The sequence below is a fragment of the Phascolarctos cinereus genome, unplaced genomic scaffold (genome assembly GCF_003287225.1).
Source record: "Phascolarctos cinereus isolate Bilbo 61053 unplaced genomic scaffold, phaCin_HiC Scaffold_9;HRSCAF=440, whole genome shotgun sequence".
NCBI classification, from domain to species: Eukaryota; Metazoa; Chordata; class Mammalia; order Diprotodontia; family Phascolarctidae; genus Phascolarctos; species Phascolarctos cinereus.
In genome coordinates, this window is record NW_027556402.1 from 142,234,679 (window position 1) to 142,255,431 (window position 20,753).

The following is a 20,753-nucleotide window of genomic DNA, read 5'->3' on the forward strand; positions in this document are numbered from 1 at the left end:
ATTATTTCATGTAAGTCTTTCCACGTATTTCTAAGATCATTGAATCCATCATTTCTTATACCACAGTAATATTCTACCATAATTATATACCATAATCATAGCCATTCCTCAATTGATGGCTATCCCTACAAATTCCACTTCTTTGCCACCACAAAGGGAACTGCTATACACATTTAGAATGTATAGGTTCTTTTCCTTTTCCCCTAATTATCTTTGGAAGTAGACCAAGTTACTGGTATTGCTGGGTCAAAGGGTATAGGTAGTTTAGTAATTCTTTGGGCATAAATTCAGATTGCTCTCCAAAATAGTTGAATCAGTTCACAATTATACCAACAATGGATAAGTGTCAAAATTTTTCCACATCCCCTCCAATATTTGACATTTTCCCCTTCTATCATTTTAGCCAATCTGGTAGGTATAAAATGATATCTCAATGCTGTTTTAATTTGCATTTCTCTAATAAATAATGATTTGGAGAATTTTTTTCATAGGACTATAAACTGTTTTGATTTCTTCATTGGAAAACTGACTGTTCATATTCTTTTACCATTTATCAATTGGGTAATGATTTGCATTCTTATAGATTTGACTAAGTTCTTTATATATTTTAGATTAACAAGGGTAGGAGGAATTAGTTTTCAGCAGTTTAAATATAAATTTTGTAAGCCTCGTGAATTTTGAAAAACATTTATAAAGCTGTAGTCCATATCTATCAAGGCTAACACATTATCACAAAAGGATATTTCAGGAAAATGAAAAAATGACATTTTATTGTTACATAGCATAAATGAATATTTTTAGTTCTATGATTAATGAGGAAATTTGTTTTGCATGACTTTACAAGACTTTATATTATAATGGGTATCATATTTCTTGCCTTCTCAGTGGGTGGGGATAGAAGCAGGAAGGAGGGAGAGAATTAGAAATCTGATTAACTGTCTATATATTTTCCCCAATTTTCTGTTCTCCTTCTGATCTTGTTTGCATTTATTTTATTTGTACAAAAATGTTTTATTTAATGCAATTGAAATTATCCATTTTATGCCTAATTTTTAGTTCTAAACTTGTTTTCTTCAACCAAAATAATGAGCAATGGCTTTGTTAAAATTCCAAATTTATTTTCTTTCTTTAGTGAATTCGTCATTGGCTCATCTACTCTTCTTTACTGGTTTGCCTTCAGCTTTGTAATGCAGATCCTTTGGAATTCCTTTCAAAATTTTCCTACTCCATTTTCTCAAAATGATGAGTTCACAGTATACCCCAAGAATGCTGGGGTGCCACCTGAAATAATGAGGAATAGATGTGTGGGTCCTAGTGTGCTGAAAGAATTCACTTGGACAGTCTCCAAGTTAAAGAAAGGCATTTATTGGTGTGATGCACCCAAGCATACCTGTTCCCTATGAGGCAGAGCCCTAGTGGGGTCTACTCCACATGGGAGGCCTAGCACAGGAGGTAGGCCCTGCTCCTCTAAGGGAGCCAAGTGGCCCCTGCTTCCCATAGGAAGCAAAGGCAGTTAACCAGGTTAAAGGTATGAGTTAAATACAATTTTATGGAATGGGGGAAGGGGACAAGAGAATGGGAAGAGCCAGCATAGCTCCAAAATACCTGGGATAGCAGGTAGTCCAGAGGTGCCTTTATCATACAGATAAATAAAGAGAACAGGAAAGGGGAGGGGAAGAGTTGCTCTGGAATTATGCTTTGTGAAAGCACACAGGTAAGGCCACAGTAATGGGCCTTTGATCACTTTTATGGCTGGTCACATCCTGCATCTTACCTCATATCTCACATCCTGCATCCTGCTAGCTCCATCTGCCTTGAGCACTCCTTTCTTCTTCATCAATACCATTGATTAATCCTTTGTGAATATTCATGCAAATATACCTAAAAGTTTGCTCTATCACCTAAAAATTGCTCCAAATTCTTCTTTTCCTGAAATGTACTATTTTTTTTTCATTTTCTCCCTTTACACAAGTATTCATTCTTCTTATGCACTCTCTCCTACTCTCCAGTTTTCTTACCACCTCCCAGAAAGACTACTAGTCATTCACTTTTCTCTTAATTTTTTTTTCCCCTATACTCTCTCTCTTTTTTTTCCAGTCTCTTTACTTTCATACTCTACATATGGTCAGCATAAGCTTGTCTTCTTGGAACATTCTCTTCATTAATAATTAAGGTTGTGCTCACATGACCAGTCCCCCCAAAGACTGCATTGTAAAACATAATGATGTTTTACACCACTGGTATACACAGTTGGTGATTCAATGGTTAAAAGACACATGATATTAACAACCAGATTAATGGCTTCATGGCCACCACTTTCTAGCCCTCCCTATATATGGAGAAACCAGTTATACTATGATACTCAAAATTCTGTGATCATTTCTATTATTGCTAGTTAGTTGGATTCAAGGGGGGGAAATGTTTACTGGAACAGTTAAGGAAATGGCATCAACTAAACATAAAATAAGTCTGTTGGTTGGTCAAAAGTACTATTTACAATATCCTTGATTCTATTCCAATGAGTGTCTTCAGGAATTTTTTGTTTGTATAATTAGAGACTACTCTATTATATGTCTTTCCTCTGCTATTTTCAAGCTTGAATATAATTAGTAAAAAGAAAAACTGAATTTTATACTCTAACACTGATTATTCCATAGTACTGTCAAATAATTAAATAATTCACCTAAAACCTCCTTTGTCATTTAATGGATTCCCTTCCAATGACATCTTTTTGTTTTAGGCAATTGGGGTTAAATGACTTGGCCAGGGTCACACAGCTAGTAAATTTCAAGTGTTTGGTCTGAGGCTGGATTTGAACTCAGGTCCTTCTAACTGTGCCACCTAGCTGCTCCAATGACATCTTAAATTTTTGTTCTTACTCCTTAGGTATCTGTAACAACATTCTTACAAAATATAGGTAACTATTTAATATTTTTCTATATCTAGTATCACATCATTCTAAATAATTCTACAGAAGTACAAATGGTTTTTATACTGCCTAGAGCTCTTATTTATATTTTCTAGGAAATCACTGATGTACTAGTGGCCTTCCTTTAGATATGTAAATATTTTTGAGTACCAGTGTAACATGGTATTTGTTCTATTGGTCATTCCTTACTCCCTTATGACTAGTCCTTTCCAAGCATTTCCATAGCATAATACAATAAAAAAGATGATTGCACATGACACAGCAAATCTACTATGTACTTTTTTCAATTGTAGATTTCCTTGATCATATATTTTATATTACTTAAGTGCAAATGATTGTTAGCTATTAAGCTGAAACATAATGATATCAAACATACATAAATTCACTATTATTTGTATTATCCACAATTTTGAATCTTCTGGTATTCCATAATTTATGTTATATAACTTTAAGAATCCTGGTGTTAAAAACTTGGGATTTGGGTTAGAGAACAGTTAGGAATCATTGAAAGTACTGTGCAATCTGTTGGGGTTTTTTCCTACTGTAGTTTTGGTCCCACTTTGTTGTCCATCTGCATATCCTGTATAAGACATATATGTGTCTGTGTCTGTGTGTATGCACACACACACGCATATGTATGTATGTATGTATACAAACATATGGAAGGTCCAACTCCATGGGCCCTCTATCTAATTGTATATCACAGGCTGGACAGTGGGCAGTTTTCATTCATTTTATTGTTTCCAGATGTATCAGTCTCTTAAGTGGTTGTGGATTGGCCCTTGAGAAAGCTTGATATTATTCTTGGACTCCAGGCGATCAGGAAAATGGCAATTGAAAACAAGTATCTAAAAGACTTTACCATTTAGGTGGAATATCTATTGTATTTGGGCTCTAAATAAGATACCTTTAATAAAAGTGACCAACACTATATGTCTGCTTGTTTTATACCTCTTAATACTGATAATCAATGATTACTTATCAAAGTTACTCAATGGAAATATCTATCAAAGAATCATATTTCATCTGTACATATGAATGACAAAAATTTTCCTGTAGCAGAGGCTTTCAGACTGCATCTGGCTCTATCAAGTCAAATGCCGTTGTTTATTCTATAATCAAAAAGCACAGTTGGAACCACTATTCTATGATCATAAAGATGCAGCCTGATATAGAAAATTATTTGGGAGAACTAGGAAATATATTACTTTCCTATGTTTCTATCTAATACACTTAATATGTGTATAAATCAATATAGTAAAGATTTTATACAGATGACAAAGTGGAGTAGTATCTCCTCAATTACTTCCCTCTCAAAAAAAAAAAACAATGATACAATCTGTTTGGTTTTTTTTTTAATCACTTAGCATCTTCCCCTCTTTCAAATATTTGAAAATAAGTTCTTCCATATCAGGGACTAAACTATTAGAGGCTTTAGTGGTTTGGTTTTTATCAATGATGAAAATGGTTTGTTATGAAAATGTTAATAAATCTGTTCCATTTTTCATCTATTTGTTGCTCTCTTACTTCTAGTTTACCTGCAATACTTCATCTAGTATAATTGTTGGATGGTTCAGCTAGGCAAGCTTTTAAAATTAATGAGCAAGTTTTGCTGCACTATATTAATATTAGATATTATCATTTTCACCCATAAATATTTGTGGCGTGATCTGCCTTAAATGGATATTATGGTAAGTTTTCTGTGTGCTTATAACTCCCTCCCTATGCTTTACTATTTTGGCTAATATTTTACCATCCTCTTTCATGAATTTTGTTAAATGAGTTTATATTTGAAACCAACAGTAGTGTTTGGCTTACATTTCTCTCTTCTTGGCAAGGAAATCAAATGTTTTCAGTTTGAGATGGTTTGTTTCTGGGTTATTTTGCTGTCCTCACTGAGTCAATTATTTTATATTAAACTTCTACAAAAGTGATAATATTCCAAATTAATGCCTTTTCATTTACATAATTCCCCTTTACCAACATCAACGGTTTTTTGAATAGGTGAGGTTAGAGGTACTATAACTACATGCAGTCTTTTCATTTTTATATATTTTCCTAATTTGGCATTGTTTTACATTTTTTATAAGTCAATGGTCTGACTACAGAGAGAAAGATGATTCAAAAATGACTCCCACATTGGTAAACATGATTTCCTATCTATCCAAATTCTGCAAAATGAAAGTGTATCTATAGCCTCATGGAATTTTAGAAACCTTGGAGATCTTAGAGGCCATCTAACTCAATGTATCCATTTTATAGATAAGGATATTCAATCCAGGAAAAGTCAAGTGACCTGCCCAAGTCATACAACTAATTAGTGACAGAGACAGAATGAAATTATAGGATATTTCATTACTTTTCTATTTTCTTCCCTATTGCATATCTTAATTGGGTGTATAAGGTAAATCTTTACCAAATTATAAAGTTCAATTCATCAACTATATTAAATTATCAAAATGTGAGAGATAGGAAAACATGAATGGACTGAGAGTCACGCTGGTCAGTTCACAGTCAATGATCTGTGAAAGTGTTGCACATTTGAATTCTTTCAAATGGAAGTACTGAATAATGTGCAATTGCTGTTCTATGTGACAGATGTGCACATTTTTTAATAAAAGAGTCTATTTATGGAGTTCACATTAATTTGGAGATATACGCACAAATGGGCACATTAAAAGATACACTGTGATAGTAGCAAAAGAGAGAACCAGAGCACTCTAGGAATATTTCAGCTGTGGGGATTGGCAAAATTTGAACAGTGCTTGTGGAAGTACAGTAGAGCTCTACTTTTTATTACACCTCCACATAGCCATTACACTGATTAAATATGGATTTCTGAGACAATTATATCATGACTACTTCAGAAAAAAACTATTTTTTCAAATATATTTTAAAGCCTTTTGTATACATAGCATCACAAAATTATCTGAATGATGTGTAGACCTTACTTAATTCATGTTAAATAAATTCATCTGAATAAATAACTGGAATTCTCTTCATAGTATAATGTTCCCAATTATTGCTGTCTGCCCCTTCTGAATATTTACTATATTTTTGGAATTGTGAATCTTGCATCATTTAAAATAAATTAAAAACACAAATATTTGCATCTGGTTGTCCCTTTAAGCTTCACTTGTCTGGATCTAAAATAAAATAATAAAGTATTGAAGGAGAATAATGTTTCTGAGTTACAACAGAAAGGATTTAGGTTTTATTTTTATTATAATGCAACTGTGATTCCTTGCTATTGCTACTGTCTAGATAGCACACCTAAAAGCAGTGCACAACCTAATATTAAAATACTATAGATTAAGCAATGGAAGGACACAGAGGAAGAAGAGAGCCAATTATGAAGGGACACCAACAATTCCTACACAGAACAAGGATCTAAATCCACAAGAAGCAAAGTATTGACATTAGTCAAAAAATAGGCCAAATGTCGCTTTCAGATCATACTTCAAATCACATTCATTGAATTAAACATATTAGTAATTAACTAATTAATAACCTTCACTAATTAAAAATCTTAATTTATACATATTTTATATTAGAATATTTTCCCAATATCCCCACATATTGAATCATCCCTTCATAACATAGACACATTTAAGCTAAAGTAAGCCAACAAGGTGACTCTATTTGACTGTAAATGTCTAATGCCCCCACTTACAGCACCCCACATCTATACTGAGAGGAGAGTGGCCTGATTCCATTTCTTTTTAATAAAAATAAAACCTAAATCCTCTCTGTTGTAACTTATTAATGGATTTTGATCCTAAATTGACCATTGCAATTAGGCTGAGTTTGTTTTTGAAAAAGTGGGACATCCAGAGAACAGCCTTACACAAGAATGCTCCCCTGATGAGTTTTCTGGTTTAATTTTTTCTTAGGGAGGCTGTAATAAACAAGATAACTGGATTTCACAAAAGAAAACCTAGATTCAACCCCTGGCTCTGCCACCAGCTAGCTGTATGATTCAGCCTATGACTTCACCTTCCTCAGTATTAGTCTCCAGATCTGTATAATAGTGATAATCATCCCTGCTCTGCCTAACCTCATGAAATTGTTATGAAGATTGAATGGCAAATAAGAAGAAGACTCAAGAGCCAAGCATTAAGAGAAACATCTTCTGAGTGACAAGTCTTGAAAGCCTATCAAGAAGGTCAGTTCAATTCTTCTCAAACGCTCTCATGGCTTATATCTCACCATCTGTTCTCTTCCAAGCCTAGCTCTGCCATGTTTATGAATAACTGTTTTTTTTTCCAAAGGTAGGGAGAGTAAGGATGGGTTTTAGTTGTCCAGCCTCTGTCTGAAATCTCTCTACAACTCTGGGTGAGAAAGAGAGAGAGAGAGAGAGAGAGAGAGAGAGAGAGAGAGAGAGAGAGAGAGAGAGAGAGAGAGAGAGAGAGAGAGAGAGAGAGAGAGAGAGAGAGAGAGAGAGAGAGAGAGATAATGATAGAGACAGAGAGAGAAAGAGGGAAAGTAAAGTACAGAAAGATACTGAGATATAAATAAAGACAGAAAGGGCGAGAGCTTCATAACCATGAATAACAACTTAAATGTCAAGTATTGGGTATCTTAAACTTAGCAGCAAATGACTAATTAGAAAGGAAACTCAAGAAGACAAAAGAATTTTTCCTGTAAAGATTTACCATGTTCCCCTTCTGTAACCCTTTCACCCCACTCCACTTCAAAAGAGAAAGCATTGCTAGCTACTATGATACACTGAGCAATTTTTTTTACAGATACTGCTCTATCCTTGTACCAATGCAGATGTGAACGAATCTCAGGTGCACAAACTATGAAGAGTTTGTATGAGTTGCAAGTACACACTCTCGTGGAATTAAATTATCTTGGCACAGCTTTAAGACATTGCACAGTCTTTCTGTTACTCTTCTTGTCCTCATTCTCTTGGTAGTATTCCTCTTTTTCCATCCCTGACCCTAAGAGATCACACTTGTTTCTTATTAATTACTCCAACTTATATCTGCAAAGCTCTGTATTTTTAGAAAATCTCATTAACTGTAGCTCATTTGTAGGATTATCTGGCTTCATAATTATCATTTTTGCAAGCATTTTATCCCAAATGCAGATGTGGACCACAGGAAACATAGGGATAAAGAAGTAGAACTCAGTAGACATCAGCATGAATAGAGAGGTAATTCACCAGAAGGCCATAGGAATGTCATATTAGAAGGGATTTGTTCATAACTCAGAGGCCAAGTGAGGCATCTGAGTCATGCAGGGTCAGTAAGACTGTAACCAGGATAACGGACAGGTTTTCTCCCCCAAGTTTCCAGTGAGCATGACCAGGACTTTGCCAGTAATATTATAAAGAGATTAAACAATTTGGTCAGCACATCCTGAAAATTTATTTGAGAAACATTAGGAAAAGACAGAATAAATACCTGCAAGTGTCATAGAGATAAAAATGGGGAGAAACATAAAGTTCTGATGTGTTTTTTTCTGAGAAAAGTTGGAATTTTAGCTATGTTGTGCCTGTCACACTTGTCTATAAATGCTAACCTTAGATATGTGGGAAAATAAAATCTGTTTCTTTAATATCATTTCTAATCATGGCATCACATGAGAGGGAGGGCTAGGAGCTAGAGCCCTTTTCTACATGTATTCTAGTTTATCAGTTTCTTTCTTGAAATTTGACATCAAGAACTAAATACAATAATGCATGTTATTAACTGTGGTCTTAAATTATTGGCTGATGAGTTCTCTGTGTGGCCACAATGATTTCTTCTGACTTTTCCCTCCTTTTCCTCTTTATCATAATTATTTATAGTTGTGCATCCATAATTTGATTCTTAGTAGCCTACCATCACCATTACACCGACTTCTCTAGATATTTTAACCGATGGATAATTACACTTTTTCTGAACTCCTTGATAAATATTAAATCCTAAAAAGCAGGGTATGTATCAGCTTATGCCTAACTTTCTCATCCTTTGTTATGACTTCTAAGATAGTGTTATGTAAGTTGACCCATTATTTCATGTTCAACAGTTACTTTATGCATATCTGAATCATGGTTACAATATCAGTTCCACTTACCATTTCCTCCTCTTTTCAAAGAATGAAATTTTCATTAAGACAAGGCAAGAATTTATCAGCTGCTCTGTTTCTGGCAGAAAGAGACTTCTAGAAGATGTCCAGACATTTGAAGTATCCATAACTATGCTAATATGCCTCTGTACCAGCATTTTTATCTGTTTCCAAAATTCTTCATCTAATTGTTCACCCACTACTTCCTTTCTAATCAGGTCATATTTTTCTTGTCAAATATCTTCTTGGTAGGATGCGAAGTCTGTTCTTTCACTGTACAAAATGCAAGCAAAATATTATGGTATTTTCTCCATCCCAAGGTCAAAGATTCTTTTTTTTTTTGAAATTTATTTTATTAATTTATTTTGATTTATCAACAATCACTTTCATATGCTTTTGCATTTAAAATTTGTGTCCCCCTTCCTCCCCAACACTCTCCCCAAGACAGAGCACAATCTCATATAGGCTATACATTTACATTCTTAGTAAACATATTTTCACATTAATGAAGCTGTAAGTAAAAATTAAAACCAATAGAAGGAGCCATCAGAAAGAGGATACAAAACTCAACAGAAGAGAAAAAAAAATCAATTCAACTTCCACAGTTCTTTCTTTGGATGTGGATAGCATTTTCCATCACTAGACCTCTGGAGATGTCCCCATTCAGTTTTCTTCAGAGGTGTATCATACTTAACTGTTTTAATGTTAACAACATATTGTAGGATTATGGTTTTTAGTCTGTTCTGCTATCCACTTCCATTTTATGGGAGAGTTTATCCCATTCACATTCACAGTTATGATTACTACCTGTGTCTTTTTATCCATCCTTTTTACACCTGTTTAGCTTTTCTTTCTCCTTTCTCCTTTCCCCATCTCACTAGTGTTTTGCTTTTGACCACTGCCTCCTTCAGTCTCTCCTCCCTTCTATTATCTCTTTCCCTTTTCTTCCCCTTTACCCTTACTGTTCCTTCCCTCCCCTCCCTTTTCTTTCCCCTTTTCCCTCCTACTGCCTATAGGACAAGTTAGATTTCTATACATAACTGCTTATGTTATTCCCTTCTTGAGCCAAATCGGATGAGAGTAAGGTTCAAACAATGCTCATCCCCCGCCCTTTTTTATCTCTGGTGTAATAGGAGTTTCTCACTTTTCCTGTAATGTAATTTACCCTTCTCTGCCTCCTCCTTTCTCAGTACATTGTCTGAGATCAGACTAATCCACTTACTCGGATCCATTTAACCCACTTGATTAGATTTTGCTTTTTATCATTACATCAAAGTCAACTAATATCCACCACCTTTATGTATATTCTTTTAACATGATATAACAACAATACAGTTCTCAAGAGTTGTAAGTGTCATCTTCCCTTGTAGGGATGTAAACGGTCCACCCTTATTAGCAACATATTTTACCTTTCTGTCCCATTTACCTTTTTATATGTCTTTCTTGAATCTCGTACTTGAAGATCAAATTTTTTGTTGAGCTCTAGTCTTTTTATGAGGAAGGTTTGGAAGTCTCCTATTTCATTGAATATCCATCTCCTCCCTTGAAAAATCATGCTCATTTTTGCTCAGCAGTTGATCCTTGGCTGCAATCCAAGCTCTTTTGCCTTATGGAATATCATGTTCTACACCCTGCGGTCTTTTAATGTAGAAGCTGCAAGGTCCTATGTAATCTTGACTGTGGTTATTTAAACTGTTTCTTTCTGGCTGCTTGCAGCACCTTCTCTTTCATCTGGTAATTTTGGAATTTTGCTATTATATTCCTTGGCATTGTCAATTTGGGATCTCTTTCAGGTGGTGAGTGGTGTATTCTTTCTATGGTTATTTTGCCTTCTGGTTCTAGGACTTCAGGGCAGTTTTCCTTTATGGTTTCCTGAAAGATGCTGTCCAGGCTCTTTTTTTCATCATGATTTTCAGGTAATCCAATAATTTTTAAATTGTCTCTCCTGGATCAATTTTCCAGGTTGGTTATTTTACCAATGAGGCATGTTATGTTTTCATCTATTTTTTTCTTTTTTTTTTGTTTCTGTTTGACTTATTCTTTCTCTGTCATAGAGTCATTAGTTTCCATTTGTCCAATTCTAGTTTTTAACATATTGTTTTCTTCTGTTATCTTTTGTACTTCCTTCTCCAATCCGCCAATTGCATTTTTAAGGGATTTGTTTTCTTCAGTGTACTTTTTTTTTCCAGTTTGCCAATTGTGTTTTTTAAAGACTCTACTACCTCTCTTATTAGAATTTTAAAATCCTTGTTGAGCTCTTCTAAGAAGGCTTTTTGGGCTTCAGACCAGTTCATATTCCTTTTCGATGTTGCAGATGTGGGTTTGTTGACAATGTTGTCCTCTTCAGAATTTCTGTCTTGATCTTCACTCTTCTCATAATATGAGTCTATGGTACATTTCTTTTTACTCATGGTTTATTTATTCCCTGGCCTTTAAAAAGATTGAGCTCTCCTGCTGGGTGACAGAGGGCACTGACCCAAGCTTCTTGTGTTGGGAGCCTAGGTCTTGGTCACTGGCTTTGTGTGCTGGAGACTCTTACGTTGGCAGTTGGAGGCTGTAGGTTTCTGGCAGCTTACCTCATGTTGGGCTGGAACCAGCAAGGCTGGGACTTTCAGGCAATTCTAGGTTGCCTGCTTTTCCTTTCTTTCAGCTTTCTTCAGCTTCTTTTAGATGGGTGCTGCAGGGTGTTTATCTGCCTGGGGGCCCTTGCAGTGCTGCCTCCCTCATTTCTACTAATGCACTGGGAGATTCCTTTGAGGTATAATGCCGAGGCATCTGGTGGTTTTCTGAGCTGGTTTCCACCAGTTTCACTGCCCTCACTGAGGCACTCGGATATCCAGGTGTTGGCGTTTGCCTGCTCTACCACCTGGGCTTCAGGATCTCCTTCTGGTTGACAGTTGGAGGCTGTAGGGTTCTGACAGCTTACCTGGTGTTGGCTTGGAATAAGCAAGGCTGGGAATTTAGGTAGACTCTAGGTTGCTTTCTTCAGCTCCTTTCAGATGAATGCTGCAGGGTACTTATCTGTCTGGTGCCGTTTGTAGTGCTGCTTCTCTTGTTTTTGCTGAGGCACTAGGAGACCCGTTTGCTGGGCTGCTGCACTGCTGTTCCCCGTCTATCTTCTAGTTCAGTTGTTCCTGTCTTTTTTTTTTCTGGGGTGATATTTTCTGGGTTTTCAGAGGTTGATAGGGGAGTGTGAGAGCAACTACCTTTTTATTCCACCATCTTGGCTCCCAGAAGCAAAAACCAAGGTCAAAGATTGAATTACATTGATGCCTACCCTTCTCCACAGCCTTTTTTTTTTTTTCTATGAAGCGAAACACTTTCAAATGTAGAGGGAAAGAATCCTGCCCTATTAACAGGAATTTGCTTCCTCTACCCAACTGGTATAACTCATTGGGATGCACTATTCTCTTGCCTTTACTAAGCCAAAGAATAGGTAAATAAATATAACACTTATGCATTTTTGATCACCTAGAAGACATCTTGGTGTCAGGAGTTAAGATATTGCCAGTGATTGTTAAGCAGTGTTATACCTCCATTTCCCATCTCTAAATAATCTTCCTTGCCAAAGGTATCTTAGAGATAAGTGTTACACAATCTAAAAATTTAACTACCTTAGCTGTGGTATTCATTGTTTCTAATCCTTTCACAAATTCAAAACCATTCAAAATATATTCATTCCCAGCATATCTCCCCTAATTTCTGAGAGCTAAATACAAGACTTAGTTTTACAGTGAATGACAGAAGATGATAATAAGTTCACATTAATAGGACAATCTCTTCTTTATCCCCTCTGGCATTATTTTTCATCTCAACTTCATGAGTCTATAAAGGATTTGTAATATTAAATAATGATGAAAGAAATACAATTCTGTGGTACTAAGAAAAGAGAAGTATGCCATGAATAATTTCAGTCTTAATAAATACAGTCAATAGAGAGAGGGTAAGTAGAGTCCTGTTTTGCCTTCTGGTCACTGTTCATAGCTATTCCCACTAGGCCCCTCTGCTTCAAAGAGAGACATTGGTATAATAGAATAATAAAAGCACTTTCTTTCTGTCTTTTTTCACCCCAGATATTGGGTATTATATTTTAAAATTTCACTTGTTCTTATTAAAGGCTTCAGAGATGGGGCTTCTTGGTTTGGAGGTAACGTTAGAGGGCTCAAAATGAGAACAAGTAGGTCTCACAGCATACATAACGTTCCTTGTGAGAGATACTCTATAATAATTTTCTCATAAGGCAAAACTTTTGATTACATTGTGTTGTTTCTAATTTAACAATGAAAATAATTAAATTTTAAGGCTTTAGTCTTTCATGTTTAGCAATTTAAGATATATTGATATTTTCAAATGAGGGTCAAAAATGATACCTAAGGAAGCACTAACTCCTCCCTCTCCCTTGGCCTTCAATTATTACCTTGTTATGGCAGAAGGGCTTCAATGAAACTATGAGATATGCCATGTAGAATTAATCAGTGAAATTAAAAAATGCTTGCTCCTTGGAAGGAATAATATGGCAAATCTAGAGAGCATACTAAAATGAAGAGACATTACCTTGCTGACAAAGGTCTATATAGTCAAAACTATGTTTTGTTTTGTTTTGTTTTTCCAGTAGCAATGGGTATCTATGAGATGTGGACTATAAGGAAATCTGAATGCCACCGAACTGATGCTATTGAATTGTGGTCCTAGAGAAGACTTTTGAGAGTTCCTTATACAGAAAAGAGGTCAAATCATTCTATACTTAACGAAATTAATTCAGGCCATTCACTGGAAGGTCAAATATTGAAGTTGAAGCTTAAATCCTCTGGCCACATAATGAGAAGTTGAGACTCATTGGAAAAGACTCTGATGCTGGAAAAGACTGAGGGCAAAAGGAAAAAGGGGACGGGAAAGGAAAAAAATGTATGGATAGTGTCATGAAACAAAAACAACACACATGAACTTGTATACACTTTGAGAGATAGTTTAGAAGGGCACAGCATGCTATGGTCCATGGGGTAACAAAGGGGTGGATATGCCTGAATGACTGAACAACAACAACAATGAAGCAGAAGCTGTACTATAAGTGATTCCTTTCTTTGTTTAAACCAGGAATTCTTAACTTTTACATGTTGTTAGTCAATAAGCATTCATTATGGACCTTCTCTGCACCAAGCACTGTGCTAAGCACTGAGGATACAAAAAGAGGAAAAAGACAAACCCTGACCTCAATGAATGTGTGTGTGTGTATGTTTGTGTGTGTGTGCTTGTTATAGACCATTTTGGCAGACTGCTGAAGGCTATGGACTCCTCAGAATATTTTAATAATTGAAGGAAATGTTAAATTTCAATTAAATCTTAATGAAAATAAAGACTTGTTTTTCCTGCCCAAGATCATAAGCCCCTTTATCTATCATTGGACCTCTTAGGTGTTCATTTATTAAAGTAACAAATGGTTAAAAAGTGACTATATTGTGAAAAAATCTTTTTTTCTTGGTGAAGCAGTTTGTAAATTTAGTGTAATCAAAAGCCCTTTGAAAACTATAATGCACTACATATCAATTATTACCATCATTATGATGATGATGATCATTGTTACCGTGGTACTAAAAACCCTGGACCCACTACTCCGCTTGTCACCCACTCCCCACCATTCTGCAATATTTAATTACAGAGACTTTATTCAAAGAAATAGCAAATATGTACATTCCCTTCATATATATGTATATTGCATAATATATGCTTAGCATGTGCACATACACACATGAACACACTCAATGTGTGTATATATATGTACATGAATATGTTTACTCTCTCTGCATAAGTGTGTGTGTGTGTGTGTGTGTGTGTGTGTGTGTGTGTGTGTGTACTCTCTATTATTCTATGTGTGTTTATCTGAGAAGGAAGGAGGGAGGGAAGGCGGGAGAGAGAGAGAGAGAGAGACTTAAGAACCCCTGGTCTAGGGTATGGAGAGACTGGAGTCAAAGTCTAGCATCTGAGGATGCCTCCTTATTAAAGAGATTCTTTTGTATTAAAGATTATGCCACCAGGAGATTATAGTTTTGCTTATGGTATCTCATAAATACTCTTTACTACAACATAAAAGAATTTCATTCTCTCAAAAGAGTGTTAGAGGAAGCACCCATAGTCATGAAATTACTATTCTTAAAATATTGAAGAAAATCTTGATCTGTTGACAAGACATAGAGGGAGAGACACCTAGTAGGCTCTAGGGAAGTTAATCTACTCAGTTTTGAAACTCCCGCCCTGGTCTGAGATACACTGATTACTGAGTGAGTAGATGATTAAAACATTCTTAACCCACTGTATAAAGCTGGCTCCAGACTATATTTCATATCTCATCTAGCCACCAACTCCAATCATTTTACCATGGGTCCTAAGGACTTTCCCCACCTTCCCCTACCTTCTACCTCTTACTTTGGGCACATTATTAAAACTAATACTATTATTGCCTGTAAAATGGGTATGCATCATCTTCCCCATTGGAATGCAGTTTCCTTGATGTTGGGACTACCTCTCTACTATATTTTTATTCCAAGCACTTACTGTAGTACATGGTACATAGTAAGTGTTTCACATTTTTAATTCATTAATCTTTAATACCATTAGACTCAGCATCATTACTGTTACCACAACTATAGCTATTCAATCAAGCCCCATCCCAAACATCCTCTCTCTCTCTCTCTCTCTCTCTCTCTCTCTCTCTCTCTCTCTCTCTCTCTCTCTCTCTCTCACTCTTGCTCTCTCCGTCTTATAATTTGTAATCAGAAAACTTGCCTAACCTTCACTCAACTAATAAGAACAATAAATGCTTTACTAATTTCAAGCATTTGGACTCAAAAGTTAACTTGATAAGTATTTATATTGTATACTATGTATACTATCATAAAAGTATAAACAGATAGATGAAAGACTCATCTCAATTCAACAACTCAACAAATATTTTATATGGGAATAATAAATAGATTATAATATAAAATACAATAAAAAGATTTAATTTTAATAAAAATATTTTAAAAGAAATAGTTTCTGTCCTCAAGGAGCCTATTGGTAGAGGGTTGGAGGGGGGAAATATATAAATATATTAAGATGCTAAGTGAAGTGAAATTTCAACTTATGGATGAGGAAAATGGGAGACAGATCTATGGAAAGGATGGCGTGTGAGTTGGATGTGAGAAAAATCAACAGATAGAAATGGCTGAGGAATGAATTCTAGGTATGGGGGTCAACACTCACAAAGGTAGAAATTAGGATGAAGCATAGTCTAGTTTTCTACAACAAAAATGGAAATACGGAAAATGGAGTAGTGGGAGATAAACCTGAGACGGCCAATCACAGAATACTGAATGGCTGCAAGGGAAGACATTATGTCACACATCTGAAACCTTTGTGTAGGTTTCATGTAACCACAATGCTCATAAAATTTAATATTGGAAGAAATCTTGAGAAGCGTGTGATTCAACTTGCTAATTTTATAGATAAAGCAACTCAGAAATATAGATATTGATTGATTTATTAAAAAAAAATAACAACTAGTTGTGTGGCTGGTGCACAAACCCAGGTGCCAAATTTCCCAGTCCAGTGTTCTTTCTAGTACACCATGCAGAAGTATCAAAAAATTACTTTAAGGAAAGAATTAGTGTATTTGTAACTTCACATTCTTCTGAGCTTCTTTAAAAAAGTATAAAAAAATAGTGCCTTGACCAGGTAAATTGAAGAATGATTCTTTTTTTGCCAGATACTTGCAGTCATAAGAAACTTACCTACAAAGAATAGCAAGAATGATACCTTTCAATTAAAAATCAAAAGAACTGCTACATCATTTTCTGTCCCCCTCACTGACAAGTGAACATAAGACTGACTTAATGCAGTAGAATAATAAAAATGCTTTTCTGTGGGCTTCAGGAAAGATTTTCATTGTATCTCAACACATCTTCCCATAACAATCAATGATTCTGCCACCATATGGGAAGTCCTGCTTATTTTATATGTATATACACAGTTAAACTAACCTACAGATCAGAGACCCTCTTCCTCTATTTCTTCTTAATACTTTTGACTCTGGCCAATGTTTTGGAATGAAGTAAATGGGGATGGCAAATAGTTAAGGGACATCTAATAAGTGTACTATTTATGGCAGTAATAGTGATATGTTAGGCAATAAGCTGCCTAAAAACTTGTTTAATCCTAATGCTCTGGGGATGGGATATTGTGGTTAATTTTAGTTTCTGTTTAGCATATACTTAAGAAATTTGAAGTTGAGGATTAACTGAAAGATAGTGAAGAGGACATTCATAACAACTCAGGAATAATGCAGAAGTAGCAGAAAGTATGTCATAACATAAATGTTTGTCAAGAAAAAATGAAGTGTTCTGAGAACAGAGAGAAAAATAGATGGATAGTCCATGTGCTCTATTGGTTGGTATTCACACAATAACAAAATGTCAAGAGAAAGGACGTCAACATTTCAAGTGAACAATCAGGACAGATTTACAGGAAAACATGGGCCTGAGTCATAAGCTAGTCAAACATAGATGGAATGTGATTAGCATCTTTGGAATGAGTACCTGTATTAATAAGATCAAAGATCTATTCAAGTTTCAAAGGATGTACTTAACATAAAACTCTTTTTTGGCCACAATCTTTATACTTAAAGAACATTCTAAAATGCATGAATGTTCTCTGTCAGAGTAGTCATTGTAAAGTAATGAAAATCTTTTACTCTCCCTAATTACAGAAGAAAGGTCTCATGATGAAGTTTCATCAGACAAGACATCATTGAAAGTTGGAATTAAAATTATAGGAATTAAACAAGATTTGAAAAGTTAGGCTGAATGTGGACTCCCTAAAAGACATCCCAGCTCTGCTACTTATTTATCCATATTACTTTGGAAAAGTCATTTATCTGGGAAAAGGACCCACATGTACAAAAAATATTTATAGCAGCTCTTTTGTGGTGCAAAAAATTGGAAAGTGAGGGGGTGCCCATCAATTGTGGAATGGCTGAACAAGTTGTGGTATTATGAATGTAATGGAATACTATTATGCTATAAGAAATGATGAGCAGGCAGACTTCAGAAAAACCTGGAAAGACTCATATGGACTGATGCTAAGTGAAGTGAGCAGAACCAGGAGAATGTTGTACACAGTAACACCCATGTTGTGCAATGACTACTATTGATAGACTTAACCCTTCTCAGCAATGCAAAGATCTAATACATCTCCAAAGGCCTCATGATGGAAAATGCTATCCAAGTCCAAAGAAAGAAGTATGGAGTTTGAATGCAGATCAAAGCATACTATTTACTCTTTTTTTTTTCTTCTGTTGTGTTTTGTTTCCTCATTCTTGTGGTTCCTCCTACTGGTTCTAATTCTCCCTTACAACATCACTAATGTGAAAATGTGTTTAATAGGAATGTATATGTATATATATGTATAGCTAATATCAGATTGCATGCCGGACTTGGGAAGGGAGGGGGAGAAACATTTAAAACTCGAAAGCTTATGGAAGTGATTGTTGATAAACCAAAATAAATTAATAAAGTAAAACACAGTCATTTGTCTGGGCCTCATTTACCTCAATTGCAAGATAAGAAGATTGGACTGGATCTCTAAATCCTATATTTTGAATCCTATGTTCTCCTACTATCTCAAACTATATCCTATTGATGGTTTAAAAATAATTATCTGATATGAGCTTATTCTTTAAAAAATAAACATCACAAAAAATAAACAGAAATACAATAACAGAGAAATGCAAAGTTTTCCATTGGCTAGTTTATATTAAATTGAGGTTTACTGCATTTATTTATAATTTTCATTTATATAGGCTAGTTATGGTAAATAATACTGATTTTGTTGTTATATTTTAACTCTCAGATAAGGAAATTCCTCTTACCAGCAGATTGGTACCTTCTCTGCAACTTAAATCTTGAAGAGTTGCCCAAAGAACTGAGAGATTAAGTAACATGTTACGTATCAGAAACAGGACTTGATCCAAGGTCTTCCTGATTCCAAGGTCAATTCTATCTAGTATTCAATGTACACACATACATACACACACACATATGCACACATACACTGTTAGAAAACTGAAGGAAAAAAAAGTTGAACTCAAACACTGAGACACTTTAAAAATAGCCAGTTGAATGAATTCAAATTGCTGATTTTAACTAATTTGTTCAATATTTTTTTGGACTGAATAACTCTCTTTTTTTTCCTGTCTTTTTCAAACCAGCCTCTGTCTATAGACAGTTTATGTGACTTTTGATGAAAAATCAATACTATTCCTCCAAGGCAAAGCATAAAAAGATAAGCTCTAAATATTTGTGTCTATCTACAAAGAACGAAAAATGCTTTCAAAATGTTCATGGGCCTAGAAATGCAAAGAGAAACTTAGATATGACACTGTGAAGTGACCTTTGGAATGGAAACCTCATCACACTATAGAGACAACAGGGTCAAATGAGCAGTTCCCATTGAGTTCTTAGTCAAAGTTAGATCCAGCATAGTTAATACCTAAGGAACCAGATGTTATCTAATAAAATATCTCAAAATTCAGCTGCTTACCTGAAGTTTAGCTCATTGTAATCAACCTATCTTTACAAATAGGTGGGAATTTTACCTTCCACTAATAGGTTTTGGCTATTTCCTCTATTAAACAGAGAAGTAACTCAATTTGGAAAGACAATTAGTGTTATTAATGCATGTGGGAAAGGGAGGCAGGGAAGGGAAAGGAAAGAAATAAGCATTTACATAGTGCTTTTTGTGTGCCAAGCACTGTGCTAAACATTTTACAAATATTATCTCATCTAATCCTCACAATCGCTCTGAAAGGTAGGTGCTGTTATCACCCTTATTTTATAGTTGAGGAAACAGAGGCTAACAAAGATTAAGTGCCTTACCCAGGGTCACAGAGCTATGTAAGTATCTGAAAGTAGATTTAAATTCAGTTCTTCCTGACTCCAGAACCACCATCTATCCACTGTATCACAGATCTGCTTTCATAGGTTATCAAATTTAAAAGTGAAAGCATCCTTAGAAATCATCTAGTCCAATCTCTTCTACAGATAAGGAAATTGAGACCTATGTATATGAAATGATTTGCCCAAGGTCTCCCAGATAGAGCCAGAGTTTGAATACAGACAGTTCCTCTAAATAGCTAATCAAACGTTTTCTTTTCCAACCTAAGTGATCAATCAGTAGGCATTTTTAAACTTGAAAATAAAGGGTTATACAATGAAATGAAGAAATAGTTCTCATGTTGCAAAGGCTATGGCTACAACCTGAAAACCTTTTCAAAGATAAACTATTCAAATGAGCTAGGGGCATTTAAAGAGAGAAAATGAACCAATGGGACTCGTGTAAATGCTTCATTCCCTTTTGAAGACAATATAAACATTAGACAATAACAGAGAAATAGAAAGCAGAGAATTGAATGCACAGGATGCACAGCAGAGGAGGTAAGGTACCACTACTCGTGTGCTGAGTACACTGATGTATTACTGAACAGGAAAATATCCTTTGACAGAGCGCACTTGTTTTGCAAATACAGGAAGATGTATTAGTTTACTTTATCTTTCCATACCAAGGCCACTGTAGAGCTCAGATCCATTTAATTTTCCCTAGTAACAAAATAAAAGACTTTCTCTTAATTATCTTTTCAATATTTTATTTGTGACTTTCTAAAAAAAGGCCATGTACCTGTAGTTCTTCAGGTTCTTAGCTGGGAATGAAGTTGTACTTATCTGCATTTCAACCTGGT

The 20,753-nt window shown here is 35.2% G+C and overlaps 1 long non-coding RNA gene across 2 annotated transcripts; it reads left to right on the forward strand.

Moving 5' to 3' along the window:
* Positions 1 to 6,804: 6,804 nt before the first annotated feature.
* LOC110217464 (uncharacterized) lies at positions 6,805 to 18,542 on the forward strand. 2 transcript variants are annotated; one of them, XR_002327047.2, is made up of 2 exons: positions 6,805 to 7,094; positions 13,599 to 18,542. It is a non-coding gene; the product is annotated as an uncharacterized LOC110217464 (long non-coding RNA). The 2 variants fall into 2 exon arrangements; XR_002327048.2 differs by having other exon boundaries at positions 13,602 to 18,542.
* The last annotated feature ends 2,211 nt before the right edge of the window (positions 18,543 to 20,753 follow it).